This window comes from Pseudophryne corroboree, chromosome 12 (assembly GCF_028390025.1).
Source record: "Pseudophryne corroboree isolate aPseCor3 chromosome 12, aPseCor3.hap2, whole genome shotgun sequence".
Taxonomy (NCBI): Eukaryota; Metazoa; Chordata; class Amphibia; order Anura; family Myobatrachidae; genus Pseudophryne; species Pseudophryne corroboree.
In genome coordinates, this window is record NC_086455.1 from 4,598,571 (window position 1) to 4,619,024 (window position 20,454).

A 20,454-nucleotide genomic window follows, 5' to 3' on the forward strand; every position below is an offset into this window, starting at 1 on the left:
ACCTGCATGTACTATGGGCTGGTGACACTTTCAAGAGTTACAGTATGTATTATTTAACAATATTTTAAGTCTGTCGCTCTTTATGCATGGTAAGGTACATTGCTACCTATGTTATGTTCATACCCTCATATGTTGTGTGCTTGTGTAGATTTCACAGTGACTAATAGAATATGTTCTAGGTTCAGTTTGATTTTATTCGTATCTATACGTTGTATTCTTTGTATAGAGAATAAGTAGCTGATGTGACAGTACAGGACATATAGGGGCATGACATGTAATTATGTAGTTAGTACGAAAGTCAGGTAATAAAGTCTCCCATTACCGTCCAAGATGGCTTCCTGTGGTTTTTCGTGAAGATCAGGGAAACTGTGAAAGAAGATTCATGAAAGGAGCCCCTAATAAGGGGAGAGCCTGTATATAATGTATGGAGAGCAGAGAGTGTGGCGATCCCATGTGTACGGTGTCGGGAATATAGGGTCTATTACTTTACTACTACCCGTAGTGGTCTAACAGCTTCCCATATAGAGTAATTTCCTGTAATTCCATATTACATATATGCTGTCCTTCTGCCACTAATGCGTGGCCATCTTAACAGCAGTGTAGGCCCCTGGGCAAATAATGCACTGGGGCTCCTACCCATCCTCCAGCAGTAGGGGTGGGGGATGCCCTCAGCGGCAGCTTTGATGTCCCGCGGGCGTTAGGGGGTGTTCTATCTATCACTCAACATATAGGACCTGGAGCAGTAGTTTCTGCAAATGACTCTTTTCCTGCAGAGATGGTGGGAAATGGGGCAGAAGGGAGAACTCTAAACTGTAGAAGGGGACATAGGGCTGAAAGAGGGGCCCCGGTACATGACTTTCAGTGTGCTATAGGGTGTTTAATATGCAAGGGAGGGGTGGACAGTGGAATGGGCTTAATATTCATCACTTTCCAGAGGGAGGGCCTCTTGCTTGACTGAGGATATCTCCAGTTCCTGGAAATAGATTTCTTAGCTTTCAGGAGGTACTGGGGACACCTTTCAGGAGCTACTGGAGACTTGGGGATCAGAGTTCAGAAGCCAGAGCAATCCACAGATGAAAATATAAACCTGCCTACCAGGGACCAGCTGCTAGAAGGCTGAGATCTCTGGTTCTGAGCATAGTAGAGACAAGCTGCCAGTGTCCACCAAAAGGGGAGAGTCCCAGCTTTCGGTGTATACCCTCACAAAAACTATTTAAGTCAGCCATAACCTGAGATATCTGTCTGGGAAGAGCAATTAACAGGCTCGGATGGGGACCACTGCTTTGAAGTCAGATATCTCTGGATCCCCAGGGCTGATTTTCTAAAATCTGGTACCCCTGGAAAAAGGGGACCCTCAGCTATCAGCCTTGGGTCTTTATACACCTGGGGCCCTTGGGCAACTGCCCATACAAAAAGACGGACCTGCACTAATACTTAGCCTTACATTACATTTTTAAGTCTGATCATCTTGAATCTCTTGTCAAGATATCTAGGGCAGGGGCCCAGTTTACTCTGGTAACCTCAGAATTGTTGGGGAAGTGCTTCTAGCATCATTGGCCATCCAGGAAACAGGACCGCACTCTGGCTGAGTAATGCTCAAACATAGTGACACTGTTTTGGGTTCAGCAGAGCCCTTTGTCAAGTTGCTATGCTGTACCCGAGATGTGCCTTATTTATCCAGAGTTCCATCCTATGTTTGATCCTTAAAATCCTCTCTGGAATCAGGAAATTTTGTTTTTGGAGTGGAGTGGCCACCTTCTGCTTTAGTTCATGACGCTGGGCTTTCTAAGCGTGAGATTATCCACGGGAGATGCTGTAGATTTTTTGAAGTGTGGCGGCAGGAGCAGCATGAATAGCCACACTGTTCCTGCTGCAGGACTGCTGGAGCAGAGCAAAAGAGTTAAAGCACAGGTGTAGCTGCAGGAGCAGTGTGAGAGACTGCACTGAATACATTGCAGGTTTGAGGCAGTGCAAGGGTTAGTGCACAGGTGGTGCAGCAGAACTGCATGAGCAGTGTGAGAGTGCAATAGAGATGCTGCAAGCTTGCTGGAGCGTTGTGAGGGTTAATCCACAGGTGAGACTGCAGGACACCAGGAGCAGTGTGAGACTGTGCTGCAGAGATGCTGCAACCAAGACACTCCAGGAGGATACCAGAAGGAGATGCAGGAGTAAGTAGGAGCCATGATTCGGTGGTTTATTACAGTGCCATCCGTTCCAACAGTGGTGTCAGGACACCTTCCAAGTGGTTAATGAGGAAACTGCTGATGGCCAAAAGCGGGAGCATGCAAATTATTCATGTCTACCCGAGTGCTTATAATATCCACTGAATGAAATACTGTCGTTTTACCCTAGAAAACTTGGAATGTACGTTCAAAGCACTTCACCCCAAACTCTTCCCTCAGTTGAGTTTGTATCTCTGTGGGTCTTAGACATACTTGCCTACCTGACCCTCTCCATGAGGGAGAAAATGCTCTGTTCCTGGACTTTCCTGGTAATGTATGATTGCCATCACCTGTGGTGAGCTAGGTAATTGATAAGAAAGGTGTTTCACCACAGGTGATGGCAATCATACATTAGCAGGAAAGCCCAGGAACAGAGCATTTTCTCCCTCATGGAGAGGGTCAGGTAGGCAAGTATGGTCTTAGATGAGGAGTGGAAAATCTGTTGATTGTGTAACCACTGGTTAAAATAAGTATTTTAGGCATTTGTGTCTAATGTTAGATCTGATATGGAGATATATGTATTGTGACATGTTGTTATGACCTTGTAGGGTTTATCTAGGTATGGTAAAGATTTTATGATATAAAGTGATGATCACATGTTATATGCTTGTTATACGAGTATATGGGTGGGTGTTGTGGACTTATTCAGGTGCAGCAGGAGTGTTAGCCCAGAGTGGTGTTGTGTGTCCACACAGCTCTGACTGATAAAGTTGGGGGCTCCTCTTAAAAAGAGCGGGAAAGATCCTGGCCTTGAGCCTCTAGTATAAATATCAGCCCTGCACTCCTATCAGAGAGGAGCCATCACAGTGCCTGGCAGTCCAGAGAGTGAGTCCCTGGCTGGACAAAGCACCTGAGGTAAAGTCTGACATTACAGCTGGATCTCCCTGTCTCTGTATACACTGACTGAAAAGACAAACATTCAGCCAGGCATAGCAGAGGGGAGTGAGGGAAGCTGTGAGAGAGAAGCTGCAGTGAGGGAAGCTGTGTGAGAGAGAAGCTGCAGTGAGGGAAGCTGTGTGAGAGAGAAGCTGCAGTGAAGCCTGGGGGGTAAATGTATGAAGCAGTGATAAGAGTGGAGAAGTGAGCCAGTGGAGAAGTTTCCCATGCAACCAATCAGCATTGAAGTAACAGTTATAATGTGCATACTATAATATTATACAGAGCAGCTGATTGGTTGCCATGGGCAACTTCTCCACTCTTATCACTGCTTCATACATTTACCCCTGATTCCTGCCAGCAGTGGAGAGCAGAACCTAGCTATAGAGGAGTGACAGGCAAGAGAAGCAGCCACAGCAGTAGGTCTGTATAGTAACAATGTTAGAAGGAGAATAGGGACAGGACTTCCATCAGGTAACCCACTAAAGGGCCCCATACAGTAGAGCGATAATGCCCGATTTAATCCGATTTCGGCCATTCGGGACGATATATCGGATGAGATCGGGCATTTCGGATGTGTTTTACATCCCATCTGATGCGATGCGCGTTCCTGTGAGCATCGGATCCCCTAGATTGACTGTGCTGTGATATGTTGGGCCCCGCAGGCATGGCTGGGATCGCACAAGATACATCGTAAACAAAAGGACCGCATACGATGATCTTATGCGATGCTGCCCCCTGGGAAGCTGCTGGGGTGATCGCCTGCATGAGGGTCTGACATGTCACACTAGTGTATGGGGCCCGTAACACTAAAGAGAGTACACCAACATTACATTCACTCCAATGCTGTGTAAGACAGATTCAGGCAGGTGATAACAAAAGGGAAGTTCTGGAGATTAACAATAAGCGTTGCTAGGATAACACTGCATAGGCCGCATTTCAGCTTCAGGTAATAAATGTAATGACTGATTTGTAATATCATCCAGGCCCAAAGGGGGCCACACACGGTGCTATCTGTGCTTGGTGACATTTCAGCTGTACAATGTGTGATTTGTACTTTAGTAGTATGCAATTTGGACTCGGAAAAATAGTGGGCCGGTTTACAATGTTTGTGGGTGTCTACTGTTTTGATAAATAAAAATAGGGATATATAAAAAAAAAAAAACCTTTCAAAAAAAAAAAAAAAATATATATATATATATATATATATATATATATATATATATATATATATATATATATATATATATATATATATATATATATATATATTTCTCTTACGTCCTAGAGGATTCTGGGGACTCTGTAAGGACCATGGGGTATAGACGGGCTCCGCAGGAGACATGGGCACTATAAAGAACTTTAGAATGGGTGTGCACTAGCTCCTCCCTCTATGCCCCTCCTCCAGACCTCAGTTAGATCCTGTGCTCAGAGGAGACTGGGTGCATTACAGGGGAGCTCTCCTAAGTTTCTCTGAAAAATTATTTTGTTAGGTTTTTTATTTTCAGGGAGCACTGCTGGCAACAGGCTCCCTGCATCGTGGGACTGAGGAGAGAGAAACAGACCTACTTAAATGATAGGCTCTGCTTCTTAGGCTACTGGACACCATTAGCTCCAGAGGGTCGGAACGCAGGTCTCACCCTCGCCGCTCGTCCCGGAGCTGCGCCACCGTCCTCCTCGCAGAGCCAGAAGATAGAAGACTTCAAAGGCGGCAGAAGACTTCAGATCTTCTCTGAGGTAACGCTGCGCGCCATTGCTCCCACACACATCACACACTGCAGGCACGGATGGGTGCAGGGCGCAGGGGGGGCGCCCTGGGCAGCAATAAAAGACCTCTAGGACTGGCTAAAAGGCATATATAAGCTGAGGTGGCAATATATATTAAATCCCCCGCCAGTATTAAACAAATTGAGCGGGACCGAAGCCCGCCGCTGAGGGGGCGGAGCTTGATCCCACAGCACCAACCAGCGCCATTTTTCTCCACAGCACATGCAGAGAAGCTGGCTCCCCGGACTCTCCCCTGCTGAACACGGTGACACAGGGCAAAAAAGAAGTGGGGGGGGGGCACTTGTAAGGCGCAGTGAGTGTATAGGTATATACAGATATTCATAAAAGCGCTGTTATCTGGGAATTTTGTTGCAGTGTCAGTTGGCGCTGGGTGTATGCTGGCATACTCTCTCTCTGTCTCTCCAAAGGGCCTTATTGGGGAACTGTCTCCATATACATATATCCCTGTGTGTGTGGGGGTGTCGGTACGCGTGTGTCGGCATGTCTGAAGCGGAAGGCTCATCTAAGGAGGAGGTGGAGCAGATGATTGTGGTGTCTCCGTCGGCAACGCCGACACCTGATTGGTTGGACATGTGGAATGTTTTAAATGCAAATGTGACTTTGTTACATAAGAGATTAGACAAAGCAGAATCCAGGGATAATACAGGGAGTCAATCAATGGCTTTGACGGTGTCACAGGGCCCTTCAGGCTCTCAAAAACGTCCCCTATCACAAATAGCAGACACTGATACCGACACAGATTCTGATTCCAGTGTCGACTACGATGACACGAGGTTACACCCAAGGGTGGCCAAAAGCATTCATTATATGATTATTGTAATAAAAGATGTTTTGCATATCACAGATGACCCCTCTGTCCCTGACACGAGGGTATGCATGTTTAAGGAAAAGAAACCTGAGGTAACCTTTCCCCCATCTCATGAGCTGAATGCGTTATTTGAAAAGGCTTGGGAATCTCCAGACAAGAAACTGCAGATTTCCAAGAGAATTCTTATGGCATATCCTTTCCCTGCACAGGACAGGGTAAGGTGGGAGTCCTCGCCCAGGGTGGACAAGGCTTTATCGCGCTTATACAGGAAGGTGGCGCTACCGTCTGCAGACACGGCAGCCCTCAAGGATCCTGCTGTTCGCAGACAGGAAACGACTTTAAAATCAATATGTACACATACATGGGCTTTACTCAGGCCGGCAATAGCTTGGACAGATACCTTGTCAGCTGAATTTGATACCCTAGATATGGATACCATTTTATTGACCTTAGGTCACATTAAAGACGCAGTTTTATATATGAGAGACGCTCAAAGAGACGTTGGGCTGCTAGGTTCGAGAGCCAACGCCATGGCCATTTCTGCTAGGCGAGCGCTATGGACCCGCCGATGGACGGGTGATGCCAACTCAAAAAGGCATATGCAAGTTTTGCCTTACAAGGGTGAAGTTTTATTTGGGGAAGGTCTCACGGACCTGGTTTCCACGGCTACCGCGGGTAAATCTACCTTTTTGCGTTATGTTCCCCCACAGCAAAAGAAAACACCACAGTATCAAATGCAGTCCTTTCGGTCGCATAAGTCCAGAAGAGGTCGGGGATCTTCCTTTCTTCGCCAAAGGTAAAGGGAAAAAGAATGCCTGCTACGGGTAGTTCCCAGGAACAGAAGTCCTCCCCGGCTTCTACTAAATCCACCGCATGACGCTGGGGCTCCACTGAGGGAGTCCGCGCCGGTGGGGGCACGTCTTCGACTTTTCAGCCACGTCTGGGTTCAGTCTGACGTGGATCCTTGGGTGATGGAAATTATATCCCAAGGCTACAAGATGGAATTCGAAGACGTGCCTCCTCGCCAATTCTTCAAACCAGCTTCTCCCCCAGAGAGGGAGATAGTTTTAGCTGCAATTCAAAAGCTGTGTCAACAGCAAGTGATTATCAAGGTTCCCCTAAATCAACAGGGAAAGGGGTAATATTCAACCCTGTTTGTGGTCCCGAAACCGGATGGCTCGGTCAGACCCATTTTAAACTTAAAATCCCTAAACCTGTATTTAAGAAGGTTCAAGTTCAAGATGGAATCGCTCAGGGCGGTTATCTCAAGCCTGGAAGGGGGGGATTTTATGGTGTCACTAGACATAAAGGATGCATACCTTCACATTCCCATATATCCTCCTCATCAGGCATACCTGAGATTCGCTGTACAGGACTGTCATTACCAGTTTCAGACGTTGCCGTTTGGACTTTCCACGGCCCGAGGGTTTTCACCAAGGTAATGGCGGAAATGATGGTGCTCCTGCGCAGGCAAGGAGTCACAATTATCTCGTACTTGGACGATCTCCTGATAAAAGCGAGATCAAAGGAACAGTTGCAGAGAAGCGTGTCGCTCTCCCTGAGAGTGCTGCAACAACATGGCTGGATTCTAAATCTACCAAAGTCACAGTTGGTTCCTACGACTCTGCTGTCGTTCTTAGGCATGATTCTGGACACAGAACAAAAGAGGGTTTTTCTCCCGATGGAAAAAGCTCAGGAACTCCAGAACATGGTCAGAGACCTGTTAAAACCGACGAGAGTGTCAGTACATCAATGCACTCAAGTACTGGGGGAAATGGTGGCGGTCTACGAGGCCATCCCCTTCGGCAGGTTTCATGCGAGGACTTTTCAGTGGGACCTTCTGGACAAATGGTCCGGGTCCCATCTTCAAATACATCAGAAAATAACCCTGTCCGCCAGGGTGTCTCTCTAGAAGGTGGCTGCAGAGTGCTCACCTTCTAGAGGGTCGCAGGTTCGGCATTCAAGACTGGGTTCTGGTGACCAAGGACGCGAGCCTCCGAGGATGGGGAGCAGTCACACAGGGAAGGAATTTTCAGGGACTATGGTCAAGCCAAGAGGCTTGTCTACACATCAACATACTGGAATTAAGGGCCATATACAACTGCCTTCGACAAGCGGAAAATCTTCTTTGCGACCTACCGGTTCTGATTCAATCACACAACGTCACAGCTGTGGCTCATGTAAACCGCCAAGGCGGGACAAGGAGCAGAGTGGCAATGGCGGAAGCCACCAGGATTCTGCGCTGGGCAGAAAATCACGTAAGCGCTTTGTCAGCGGTATTCATCCCGGGAGTGGACAACTGGGAAGCAGACTTCCTCAGCAGACACGATCTCCATCCAGGAGAGTGGGGACTTTATCAAGAAGTTTTTGCAGAGATAATAAGTCTTTGGGGACTTCCTCAAATAGACATGATGGTGTAACGCGTCAACAAGAAGCTTTGGAGGTATTGTGCCAGGTCACGGTACCCTCAGGCAGTAGCGGCGGACGCCCTTGTGACTCCGTGGGTGTTTCAGTCGGTCTATGTGTTCCCTCCTCTTCCACTCATCTCAAAAATATGGAGAATCAGAAGACGAAAAAGAGTGCAAACAATACTCATTGTTCCAGATTGGCCTCGCAGGGCATGGTATTAAGAGCTTCAGGAAATGCTCACAGAAGATCCGTGGCCTCTTCCTCTCAGAGAAGACCTGTTGCAACAGGGGCCCTGTCTATTCCAAGACTTACCGCGGTTGTGTTTGACGGCATGGCGGTTGAACGCCAAATCCTAGCTGGTAAAGGCTTTCCGGAAGAAGTCATCCCTACTCTGATATGGGCTAGGAAGGAGGTGACGGTGAAGCATTATCACCGTATCTGGAGAAATTATGTATCTTGGTGTGAAGCCAAGAATGCTCCTGCGGAAGATTTCCATCTGGGCCATTTTCTCCACTTTCTATAGACAGGAGTGGATATGGCAAAATTACCCAACCATGGAGAGAGTACAACTCTAATCCAAGTTGGAGGATAACCCGCACCAAGATATGAATAATCCAAATATTATAAGATTGGGATACCTTTTCAATAATACACACCACCAAATTATCAAGGTCATTAAAAGTGCTACCTACTGATTTGGATTGAAATAGAAGGTCAAGTCCCCAAAGAGAGGGGAAAGAAAGGAGAAATCGGTTACTAATGCGGTGCACACTACCCAATATACATATCATTTTAAAATTAAATTCTTTATTGTAAATTCATTAAAACCCCTGTGATATTCTCAAATATAGGCAAATTGCCACAATGGAAGTTTATTTATTTTGTGTATAATTAGATTGATTTACTGGACTAATATTGTCCTTTATTCAGAATCAAGCGAAGTATCTAAAAAAAATAGTAAGGAAAGTGAACAGATTAGAAAATGAAGTGAATAAAGATTAAAAACAAGGCTAGTGTGTCATGTTCATTGTGTACTATTGATATTGGATAGTCCTGATATGTATGGACCGTTTTGCTCTCTCTATGATATGTCAAAGCTAAATACTCACAGAGAGAGGTCTATGGGTGAACAATTTTTTAAATACTTCGCTTGATTCTGAATAAAGGACAATATTAGTCCAGTAAATCAATCTAATTATACACAAAATAAATAAACTTCCATTGTGGCAATTTGCCTATATTTGAGAATATCACAGGTGTTTTAATGAATTTACAATAAATAATTAAATTTTAAAATTATATGTATATTGGGTAGTGTGCACCGCATTAGGAGTGGATATGGGCCTAAAATTAGGCTCCATTAAGGTTCAGATTTCAGCCCTATCGATTTTCTTTCAGAAGGAATTGGCTTCTCTCCCAGAAGTTCAGACGTTTGTAAAGGGAGTGCTGCACATCCAGCCTCCTTTTGTGCCTCCAGTGGCACCATGGGACCTTAACGTGGTGTTACAGTTCCTGAGATCTCACTGGTTTGAGCCTCTTCAAACGGTGGAATTAAAATTTCTCACTTGGAAGGTGGTCATGTTGTTGGCCTTGGCATCTGCAAGGCAAGTGTCCGAATTGGCGGCTTTGTCTCACAAAAGCCGCTATCTGATTTTTCCATGTGGATAGAGCAGAATTGCGGACTCGTCCTCAATTTTTGCCTAAGGTGGTTTCATCGTTTCATATGAACCAACCTATTGTGGTGCCTGTGGCTACAGGGGTCTTGGAGGATTCCAAGTCCCTTGATGTAGTCAGGGCCTTAAAAATTTATGTAACCAGGACGGCTCAGGTTAGGAAAACAGATGCTCTGTTTGTCCTGTTTGCAGCCAACAAGGTTGGCGCTCCTGCTTCTAAGCAGACTATTGCTCGCTGGATCTGTAACACGCTTCAGCAGGCTCATTCTACGGATGGATTGCCGTTACCAAATTCGGTTAAGGCCCATTCCACTAGGAAGGTGGGCTCTTCTTGGGCGGCTGCCCGAGGCATTTCTGCATTACAGCTTTGCCGAGCGGCGACTTGGTCAGGGTCAAACACTTTTGCAAAGTTCTACAAGTTTGATACCCTGGCTGATGAGGACCTACTGTTTGCTCAATCGGTGCTGCAGAGTCATCCGCACTCTCCCGCCCGGTCTGGAGCTTTGGTATAATCCCCATGGTCCTTACGGAGTCCCCAGCATCCTCTAGGACTTAAGATAAAATAAGATTTTAAACCTACCGGTAAATCTTTTTCTCCTAATCCGTAGAGGATGCTGGGCGCCCGTCCCAGTGCGGACATATTTCTGCAAGGCGTGTATATAGTTATTGCTTACATAAGGGATATGTTACTGTTAAGATCAGTCTTTAGCTGATGCTGGTTTGTTCATACTGTTAACTGGTTGCGTATATTCCATGTTATACGGTATGGATGGTGTGGGCTGGTATGAATCTACGCGCGCCACGCTATTTTATTCTCCAGGGGGGTCGTGGACTCCCACGAGGGAGAATAAGTGTTGGTATGCCGGCTGTCGGGATTCCGGCGCCGGTATACTGTGCGCCGGGATCCCGTCAGTCGGCATACTGAAGACCACCCCATTTGGGGAAACCAGAAAGGACAGTGCTTGCATATGGACTCTCTTGGGGGCAACTTGTTTTGGATGGTTTCACAAAAAGAACATACCTTTCCCATTCTCTCACCTGAGAAATTGGAATGTTACACTGGGCATCCCTCCCTAATACTAAAATCCTTCTCTTTACCATCTCTCTTCTGGAAACCAAACGTTTTTTTTTTCTTAGATGCTTCCCCTGTCTGAGTAGGTTCTGCACTCTCTCAAAGATCTGAAGATGGCCTCGGGAGACCGGTATGTGATGGGGTATATATTAGTAGCCACTAAGGCTCTCATTGCCTACTATTGGTGATCGGAAGTGGTACCACACCTTTGTAGCAATAAAGGCTGAAGTGCAATCCCACTATGACTAACCCATTAATGAAATGGTTCAGGTGGAGTGAGTTATAGGGCAGACTCAAGAACAGGGCATGACATAGCAGGTAACTAGTTGGCCCCCTCAACCGCTTTTGTGGTTAGTCCGTAATGCTGTTCATACTATTCATGTTATTTGGTATGTACCTTGTTCTGTTTTACTTATTTTTTGACTACCACTTTCTGCAATATGTTAACACTGTTCTCATGTTTTGTACTTAAACCTTTGGATGTACCCTGGTCTTAGGGCCTATTCCTACCTGTCCTCGAATTTTCCTTTTTATTTATTTTTGTTCAGGATTGTTTGTAAAAAAATTTTTGTCAGTTTTGACTGTATATTTGGTGTTTGGTGCAATTCCAATAAAAAAATGTAATGTTGAGAAAGGTCTGACAATGAGAAGCTTCATCCATGTGGTTTCTACACTAAAACTTTCTCCCCACTGAACAAAAATCGTACAATTAGGGATAAAGAGCTAATTGCTACACATCCAGCTTTAGAGGTCTGGATATATCTTTTGGAGGGTTCTAGATTCCCGATTATCTTTATGGAACATTAAAAAAGTCTTATACTTTTATACAGACCAATCTATGAATCCTAGCTCTCTGACGCTCCATTCTTTTTGGGTTACAATTCTCAATACAACTGCCTTGTCTCGAGCTATGGTCTCCTCTATATAATTAATTGAAGAGGATTCGTGACCAATCATATATCCAAAATGAGGTCCAACAATACTTAAGCCCATTCCATTTCTAATAGAAAGATAGCGTTTTGATGCTCCAAATCTTTGTAAGAGATTTCTAACTTGGGCTCTTTGTTCTCATTTTCCTGGACAAGAAAACCCATTAGCTATGTTATCGCCGTCACTGGTGACCTACTCTCCAGCAAGACATTGCCCAATTAATGTTTGCCTGTCCAAAGTGCACTCAACAGAAAGTTCTCTGACTGTCAGACTTCCTATGGTCCACTTCTTCCGTTATCAATCCATACAAATCGCAGCACACACTGGGAAGTTTAACACAATCTGGAACATAGCCAACAGATTTTCAAAAATTACACATTTTGTTCCTCTCATAGGACTTCATTCAGCCCTTGTGTTTGCTCACTAAGTTTTTCCAGCTTCATGGTAGTCCATAAGAAAATGTCTTAATAATTATTGGACAAGTTCTGGAGAGCCACATGTACACCTTTTAGAGACATCCTTCAGCTCTTCAGCTAAATGTAATAGATTCAGAGTTTGCTGGAGGTGCAGGACTTCAGCAGAGGATGCAGGTCTTTTTAAAGTGGCTATCATTTGCAAAGCAAAACCAGGGGGTAAATTTACTAAGGTGGGAGTTTTTTTAGAACTAGTGATGTTGCCCATAGCAACCAATCAGATTCTACTTAACATTTATCAAGCTGCTACTAGAAGATAATAGATAGAATCTGATTGGTTGCTATAGGCAACATCACCAGTTCTAAAACACTCCCACCTTAGTAAATTTACCCCCAGGTTGGTTTTGCTTTGTAAATGATTGGCGCTTTAAAAAGACATGCATTCTGAACTGAAATCCTGCACATCCGGCCAACTCGGACCCTATTACATTTATACCCCTTTTCCACCTACGAGCACGGATCTCAGCCGGGTGCCTGACACGGGAGCTGCCCCCTGCTGCGACCCGTGCTCGGTCCCTTTCCCATCAGCAGTCACAACCCGGCATATGCCGGGTTGGTGACGCTTCTAGTGACGCGGCAGGGGCGGCGCAGGGAGATCACATGATCTCCCAGCGCCGCCCTTCCATACAGTGTAAACGGGAGCCGTGTCGCATCGACACGGCTCCCGTTTACACTACAACCCTACCCGGATCATTCCCGTGTCCTACCCAGGTAGATAGCCGGGTAGGATTCACGGGGCACTTGATCCGGGTTTACCCTTTTCCACTTGCAAAAAACACGGGTAAATGCGCGCCCCCGCTTTTTATGAACTTAGGTAAGGTCTCCCTGCGCTCGCACCTTGACCACAATTGTTCAATAGAACAGACACTCCGGCGCTCCACTATGGCACCGGATCACCACGAGCAGGGTGTGGTACAGGACGCAACCTCTAAGGAGTGGTGAGTTTTATTAATCTCATCTACCCCACTCCAACACCCAGTCACGCGTGACGTGCAGTACAGCAATAGGAGAATGTACCGTGACATAGACGGGTGAGCTAATGACTGTGGGTGATCTTATACTGTTAACATGATCTGAACTTTTCTGGATGATTTCCAAGAAACATTAATAAGACACAGAGGACACGGAACTATAGAGACTCTTCATTCTGGGATTAAGACCCAATTGAAATATACAAGCTTACCTACTTTTTGACTACATATGATAAACATCTCACCAAAACAATGGGGAGTAAATCACCACAAGCGTATCACCCTGACAAGAGTATATCTCATCTCACCTTACCTAATATTTGTTATATGTTTGTATTGTATAAATTTTATCAATACTGTTGATACTTTTTTTTTTCCCATTTTGGTAATAAATCATATATTTTCTTTTAACTGTTTAATGTGTGCTCTATTGAACAATTGTGGTCAAGGTGCGAACGAGTGAGACGTTACTTGAGTTCATATACTGTTTTCCCAGGGAAGGTGGATTGCTGACCCCTATAGCAGCTGCACTTACGACCAGTGATAAGCGCTGCCTTTACCATTATCCTCTTTCTGACATTTAATTATGCCAAGGATCTTCTCAGACATGTCTCTATACATGTCAGATTATTACAATATCAAGACTTTTGGTCAATATGAATTATTTGCTGACAAGAAACATAAAGTCATTAAACAATCTCAAGGTCAGAGAGAGTTTGGTCCTCAACACAGAACCTGAGACGAGTTCCTTCAAAAATATTTGCCCAGTGCTACATTGATTTCTTTAGAATCCAGCCTCCTTTCCTCCAAATACCCAACTCTTTTCAGATCTATCTGTTTAAACCATTGATCATCAATAGATTTTACTTCGCCTCAAACTCTTCCCTATATTGAGTTTTTATCTCTGTGGTAAAGTGAATTTTGCTTTCCATATTGTGTATGGTAAAACTACAGAATTTAATACAGAGGAAAGGGTACATCCCAGAAGGACTTGGTGGACATTAAGAATTTACACATCCCTGCTTTAGTCAAGAAATTCCATCAGTAGTTTCCTCATAGTCCTCTTGGAAGGTGTCACTGTCATAAACCACCTAACCACGGCTCCTACTTGCCGGGTTCGGTCAGTCACTGCCACCTCCTTCTCACAGCAGGATTTGTGGAGTTGTTGCTCCTCTTCACCGGTGCTTGTTAGTGGCAGCTGCCTCAGGATACGACACGGTGGTACTATTTCATGGATGCTGCCATCTTGGATTTACTGCCCCTTTGCAGCAGACTAATTCTATTTCCGGACCTTCCATCAGCTGAGTGGTGCTAGCAAATGCTGACTAGGCACTTTAGAGGTGGTCTATTTAAATGTATCTTGTACACTCTCTCTTTGCCTTGTACTTCATCTAACATTAATGGTCCGTTGATCTATGGCTCCTGACTCTCTTGTCCTCTAGTGTAACTGTATGTCCTGGAATATTGCAAATCCTTGGTTCAGTATTCAGTTTTTAGCTTCCAAGAACTTGAGGTGCATTTGTGCCTTCTCCTGGAATCTCCTTGTGGATCCCCCAGTGTCTTGGCTGCAGTATCTCTGCTGTAGTCTTACACTGCTCCTGCAGCACCACCTGTGCATTAACCCTTAAACTGCTCCAACAAACCTGCATCTCCATTGCATTCTCACCCTGCGCCTGCATTCATGCAACATCATTTGAGCATTAACCCTTACACTGGTACAAAAACCCTGCAGTATATTACGAGCAGTCTCTCCCAATTCTCCAGCAGTTCTGCATCATCGGTGCAGTCTCTCGCTCTGTACCTGCAATTACACCCGTGCTGTAACTCTCGCTATGCTTTAGCAGACCTACAGCATCTCGAGTGCATAATCTCTCACCGCTCCAACGGTCCTGAAGCATCATCTGTGTGTGCATTAACCCTCGCTCTGCTATACAGTGCCTCTCCTATAAGTGTGCCTTCAGTTATTCTCTCAAGTTAGCAACTGTTTCCACTTCCCTCACCAACCTCATCCGGTGCTAGTCTGGGGGGTGAACTTGCAAGCTTTCTGCAGTGAGGTCCATCCGCCCGGTGGTGGTTCTTAGTGGACACCATGGAGTTAATTAGACTCCACATCTTCAGACTACAGGTTATATTTACTAAAGTGCAGGTTTTTATTAAGTCAAGATGTTGCCCATAGCAACCAATTAGATTTTACTTATCAATTATCTAGCACCTTCTAGAAGATAATAGCTAGAATATGATTGGTTGCTATGAGCAACATCCCCACTTCTAAAGCCCTGCAGTTTAGTAAATATACCCCTGGTAGTGCAAAATAAGGGTAAACTGGGGGCAAGAGTCCACTAGACATTCCAGTGTTGTGACATAGAGGAGGTGGAAGGTGGGCACACTAATCCCAAAATGAAATATCCTGGTGCCAGAAATGATATTTAGGAATAAACATAGGGCGGCTCTCTGGATCAATAATGCTCATTTCAGGCATGTCACGATCCGGGTATCTGGACGCCATCACCTGCCGTTTAGGTGTCTTCTGAGACTGGTACAGCGTCCCAAGTCCGGATCTCATCTGTGTCAACACTCTGCACATCCCTCCTGTCATTCTGAGACACTACCACAGCGGCGCCATGTTTGAATCCAACATGGCGTCTCCTGTCCTCCGCCGCCATTCCTGTGTTATTGCTGCAGGTTCTCAGAATAGTGTTTCATGCCCGCCGCGGCCTCTGCTGCCCTCCAAGTGTCTCAGCATATAGCTGTCATCTGGCGTCTCCTGTCCTCCGCGGCCGGCGCCGCCATTATCACTATGTTTGCACATTTAATTTCAAACCAGTTTTCCCTCCAGGTTCCAGCATGGGCGCAGCCATGTTGGATTTGATCACATGCTCCAATTCCTCCAATCCACCGTCTCTGGAATCTGCATAATTGCCCAGCCAATGCCTGCATAGCAGCAGGTACAGGTATAAGTATCCTGTGTCTGGGCCAGATAGATGTCAGTGCTTTGAATGTCATACCTTGTTCCAGTCTCTCTCTCCTGTGGTTTGTTTCTCCAGGTTCCAGTTCCTGTCTCCAGCATCCACAAAGAGACCCGCACCTGCTTTCCATCTTGCGGTGCAGCCTGACTCTACAGTCTTCCGTGGCTGTCCAAGTTTCCAGCTATCTACTATCTGTTTCCAGCAGCCAGCTTTCAACAGATTTCAGCTTCTACTAAACACCGGTGCTGATCCAGCGGATCCTATCTTACCAGCAGTATCCACTACCACCGGTAATCATTTATCAGCTATTCTGTTTCTACGCTCCCTAGCATCTCACATCATCCACTCTGTGTTTTATCACCTGGCTGGTTCCATCCAGCATCCACTCCGTGACTTTAGTACCTGGCTGATTCCACTCAGCATCCACTCCGTGTCTTACCACCTGGCTGGTTCCATCCAGCTGATACAGCAGCTTACTCAAGTTACCAGATTCACCTGTTACAACTACTGGCATGTTCCTTGGCTATTTCTACTACTACAACCTGGCCTGGTAAGGTGATTACATCTGTTCTAAACCTACCAGTGCTCTGAGATACCTTCTTTGATTATGTGTTCCAGGAACTGTGTTATTTGCTACTGTCTTTGCTGAACCTTGAATGCTGCTTGTTATCACACGGAGTCTGTTAATAAACTTTTATTTTGAATTTTAAACTGGTTGTCATGGTCACACCTTCGGGTAATCATTCTGCACTTACATGTCCAGGGGTCTGATTAAACCTCCCAAGTTTAATTTCATCTCAGCCCCTACAACTGAGGCTTCCTCCCGTCAGCTCAAACCCTCAGTTGTGACAGTAAGCACTGACCATATGAATCCAGCCGGAGACCAGGATCAAGCGGCTAGACCTATGCAAGAACTGGCAGCCAGACTCGAACATCAGGAGGCTGCACAAGGTCACATCATCCGCTGTCTCCAGGATCTCTCTACTCGGCTGGATGGGATTCAGACGACCCTCCGTGGACCTGGTACGTCTGCTGCGTCCACCACAGTGACTCCAGCTGTAACCCCACCCACCTTACCCATTTCCATACCACGTCTTCATCTTCCAACGCCAGCAAAATTTGACGGATCTCCAAAGTTCTACAGGGGATTTCTCAACCAATGCGAAATCCATTTTGAGCTTCAACCTGGCAACTTCCCCAGTGACCGTACCAAAGTTGCTTATATTATTTCTCTTCTCAGTGGCTCAGCCCTTGATTGGGCATCACCGATATGGGAGAAATCCGATCCCCTGCTGTCCTCCTATACTGACTTTGTAGCATCATTCAGGCGCATCTTCGACGAGCCGGGCAGGATATCCTCTGCTTCATCTGAGATTCTCCGTCTACGCCAGGGAACACGTACTGTGGGACAGTATCTTATAGTTCAAAATCCTGGCATCGGAACTGGCCTGGAACGACGAGGCCCTGTATGCTGCATTCTGGCATGGCTTGTCAGAACGCATTAAAGATGAGTTAGCTACCAGAGACTTGCCTTCTAATTTGGTTGAGCTAATTTCACTATGCACGAAGGTTGATCTACGCTTCAGAGAGAGAGTAACCGAGCGAGGAAGATCATCCGTTCCTAAATCTTCTGCTCCTCCTCCTCGTCAACCATCTCCATCCAAGGATGAGCCTATGCAAATTGGTCGTTCCCGTCTATCTCCCGCTGAGCGCCGAAGACGCCTCTCCGAGTCTCTATGCCTCTACTGTGCAGCTCCGTCGCACACTATCAATGCCTGTCCCAAACATCCGGGAAACTCCAGATCCTAGCTCGCCAAGGAGAGGGCCGGCTAGGAGTAATGATCTCCTCTCCATCTCCTCATGATTGTAACCTCCCAGTGTCGCTCCAAATTGCTCAACGATACAGGAACGTCATTGCCCTTCTTGATTCCGGAGCAGCTGGGAATTTCATAACCGAAGCTTATGTTAAACGGTGGTCCCTACCCACCGAAAGACTGTCCTCGTCCATCTCTTTGACTCCTGTGGATGGCAGCAAGATTTTTGACGCAGTCATTTCCTTAAGGACTCTTCCAGTTCGTCTGAGAGTGGGAGTTCTTCATTCTGAGTATATTTCTTTTCTAGTGATTCCAAGAGCCACACATCCAGTGGTTTTAGGCCTTCCATGGCTCCGTCTCCACAACCCATCGATTGACTGGACGACTACGCAAATACTGGCATGGGGTCCCTCCTGTGCTGAGACTTGTTTAGCCAAAGTTCTTCCTGTTTGTTCTTCCTTCCCCAGGTCATCTGATGTTCCACCTCCTCCATATCAAGACTTCACGGACGTGTTCAGTAAAGCCTCTGCTGATATCCTTCCTCCTCATAGAGAATGGGACTGCCCAATCGACCTTATTCCAGGGAAGGTTCCACCGTGAGGCCGAACTTATCCGTTGTCTCTGCCTGAGACACACTCCATGGAAGAGTACATCAAAGAGAACCTGGCGAAGGGTTTCATCCGACCATCTTCTTCTCCAGCCGGCGCAGGCTTCTTCTTCGTTAAGAAGAAAGATGGTGGTCTGCGTCCGTGCATCGACTACAGAGGTCTGAACGACATTACCGTTAAGAACCGATACCCTTTACCCCTGATTACAGAACTCTTCGATAGAGTTAGTGGTGCAACCATTTTCACAAAGCTGGACTTGAGGGGTGCCTACAATCTCATCCGAATCCGTGAGGGTGACGAGTGGAAGACCGCCTTTAACACCCGTGACGGACATTATGAGTACCTCGTCATGCCCTTCGGATTGAGCAACGCTCCAGCAGTCTTCCAGCACTTCGTGAATGAGATCTTCAGGGACATCTTATACCGCCATGTCGTGGTTTATCTAGATGACATCCTCATCTTCGCTAATAATCTAGAAGATCATCGTTTCTGGGTAAAGGAGGTTCTTTCCCGTCTCCGTGTCAATCACCTCTATTGTAAATTGGAGAAGTGTGTGTTTGAAGTTAAAACCATTCCGTTTCTAGGTTACATTGTGTCCGGTTCCGGACTAGAGATGGATCCTGAGAAACTCCAAGCAATCCAGAATTGGCCTATACCCTTAACCCTCAAAGGGGTCCAGAGGTTCTTAGGGTTCGCCAATTATTATAGAAAGTTTATACGAGACTTTTCCACCATTGTGGCGCCTATCACTGCTTTAACCAAGAAAGGTGCTAATCCGTCCAAGTGGTCCGAAGAAGCTACGCAGGCCTTTCACCTTCTGAAGCAACGGTTCATCTCTGCACCAGTTCTGAAACAGCCCGACACCGACTCTCCTTTCATCTTAGAGGTGGATGCCTCCTCCGTTGGAGTAGGAGCGGTGTTATCCCAGAGGGCTAAAGATGGTCATCTACATCCTTGCAGTTTCTTCTCCCGGAAGTTCTCCCCAGCTGAGCGCAACTATGCCATTGGCGATCAGGAGTTGCTAGCCATCAAGCTCGCTCTGGAGGAGTGGAGATACCTGTTGGAGGGAGCTTCTCATTCAATTACCATACTTACCGACCACAAGAATCTTTTATATCTCAAAGGCGCACAATGTTTGTACCCTCGTCAGGCCAGATGGGCACTTTTCTTCTCTAGGTTTGACTTTAAACTCCAGTTCTGTCAGGGTTCTCAGAATCGTAAGGCCGATGCCCTTTCCCGTTCATGGGAGCAAGAAAATGAGTCCGAGTCTGCAGATAAGCATCCTATTATTAATCCGTTGGCATTCTCCACGGTAGGGATGGACTCTACGCCCCCGTCAGGGAAAGGTTTTGTTAAGCCAGTTCTAAGGAAGAAGCTCATGCATTGGGCCCACGCTTCCCGCTTTGCTGGACATACAGGCATTCAGAAAACCCTGGAGTTTATCTCTAGGTCCTACTGGTGGCCAACTCTGAAGAAGGACGTTAGGGAATTTATTGCCTCCTGCCCAAAGTGTACCCAACACAAAGTCTCCCGCCAGTCGCCTGCGGGGCAACTGGTTCCATTATCTGTTCCCCGTCGACCATGGACCCATTTATCGATGGACTTTGTTACTGATCTACCTATGTGCAACAAGTTTAATACCATCTGGGTGGTAGTTGACCGGTTCACCAAGATGGCACATTTCATTCCTCTCACCGATCTTCCGTCAGCTTCCAAGTTGGCTCAAGTATTTATACAAGAGATCTTCCGACTTCACGGTCTTCCTGAAGAGATCATCTTGGATCGTGGAGTACAATTTGTAGTCTAATTTTGGCGAAGTTTGTGTCAAGCCCTCCAAGTCAAGT